The following is a 2,246-nucleotide window of genomic DNA, read 5'->3' on the forward strand; positions in this document are numbered from 1 at the left end:
GTTTTCCAGAAGTGTAAAAGACTCTTATTAAACATAATAGTCTTTCATATACACACAAATATGCATATATGAGATTCCTCTCTGTGTCTCTCTCTGCATCTCTCTCTCTCTCTCTCTCTCTCTCTCTCTCTCTCTCTCTCTCTCTCTTTGTGTATGTGTTTGGGGCGTGTGTGTTGTGTGTTGTGTGTGTGTGTGTGTGTGTGTGTGTGTGTGTGTGTATTTGTATACACCTTAGCCAGATTCTTGGAGGATCTATAATTCACTTTATATCTCTCAACTTCAGTTTCCTTGACTGTACAGCCAGGAGATTAACTTCAATTGTGCCAGGCTTTTCCTAACTCTAAATTTTTATAAAATGTCTGGCAATGTAACATGGTGAGACAGCTTATTATACATAAATGCAAGTGACTTTAAACAGAAAACATGTTTGACATAAAATCCTCCTCTAAGCAAAATCTGTAAGTTTGAAAACAAACAAACAATTACAAAGGAGGTTTCTTAAATTCAAACTATTTTCCTTTTCTCTTCTCTCCTTGTTCCTTGCCAGTATGTCTTCACTGATTTTGTTGCCCTGTAAGCTAATATATTGATCATCAGTTTTCTGCTCATTCAGAGGGCACAGAATTACAGTTGCAGCCTGAGCATTATCAGATTATCAGTTTTTTATGTGAATCTTCTTCACTTTCCTCCAGTGTGATGTAAGAATGGCAGGAAAATTGAAGAGTAAAGTATGGAAGACATAGTGTCAGAAGATATTCACAATGTAAGCTGGCAGAAGTGTTATATGTTAGATATGTTAATTGTATATTCTAATAACTTCTACTACAAAATAGGAAACAAAGAATAACTGGAACAGATAAAGGCCATCTTCCATATAAAACCAGAGAGAGAGAGAGAGAGAGAGAGAGAGAGAGAGAGAGAGAGAGAGAATGAATCAATACACAGACTCAAAAGGAAAACTGATTAAGTCTGTCTCAAGGTCCAAATTCCTCTTCTGAGGAATTGGTCATTACTGCCAGAAATAGTACCAGAATCTTTTAAATGAGACATCTTCATATTCACCACAATTAGCAACACTAAGCGTTCACAAGCCTCAAACTTGGACTTGCTTGTCATGATTTGGATGCCTCATTCCAACAACCACAGAAAGGTCACATATAGACAGTGGAAAGATACCTCCATGACTGATGATGAGAATCCAATCCAGCTGTGACTGTAACCCAGTAAAGGAAATGGAAAGAAAGCCCTTCTTTCTGTGTCAAGTTTACAATACTCTTTTCACTTAAAGCAATCCCAGCAAGATGTGAACTCTGTGATTTAAGAGAGAATTGGTGTCAATCATTTAGAATAAAACACTAAATCGGTCTAAAAGCAAAGAAGAGATTTGGGACCTGTTCTTCATGACACTGCTCCTAAACTTCAAGGCCAATTTAAACTCAAAGCTCAAAACAGAAATAATTAGATGATGTCAGTAATTTAGTGTTATTAGTCTTAAAACAGCTTTAATATATCATATTGCTGTTGATTTTTACAAAAAAACATGATATAGAAAATATTCCCTTATTTAAATGAGCAAAGATACTCACAGAGACTGGTAAGGAGTATCAAAATAATGAGAGACCAAGTATTGATAGACTCTGAAGAATCACATCAGACAGTATTGCCTTTAGAACATAACATCTCCATTAAACTGATCTCTATATTAAGAAAACCTTATGTAAGAAATCATGACATGGTAAAGGATAGTAAACTAAAGAAGTTGAGGGGGCTCTAGCCATGTTCAAGTAAGAATTATAGACCTTAAAACCAATCACTAGAAGCACAAGCTTTTCTTGGAACCACTTCTGAGACCTTGCAATAAACCCTGAGATTCTTCTCTCTCTGCCAGTCCCCACTGCTGACACCGCATTCCTCCCAATGAACAGCCAATCTAAGAGACCAACATGGAGCTTGGAATGAGCACATTTTCCTTGTGTTGGTGCTTTTTAATGGTTGCTTGCTTCTTCATTCCACTGCCAGGGAATGTGTCCTTTCATGAGGGCATTTGAAGGAGATGCTTTTTTGTTTAGTGATTTTCTGCACCAGCAGTTTCCTCATTTAGAGATTGAAATGGATATACTTCACCTTGGAAAGTGATGTTCTAGAATCTGTTCTTTTCTGTGAGCAGCCAGGTGACAGGGACACTGCAGAAGTGCTATGTGGAATACAAGAGGGCACAAGTCTGAAGAAAGGATAAGGTCTGAGAG

This window comes from Rattus norvegicus, chromosome 5 (genome assembly GCF_036323735.1).
Source record: "Rattus norvegicus strain BN/NHsdMcwi chromosome 5, GRCr8, whole genome shotgun sequence".
NCBI lineage: Eukaryota > Metazoa > Chordata > Mammalia > Rodentia > Muridae > Rattus > Rattus norvegicus.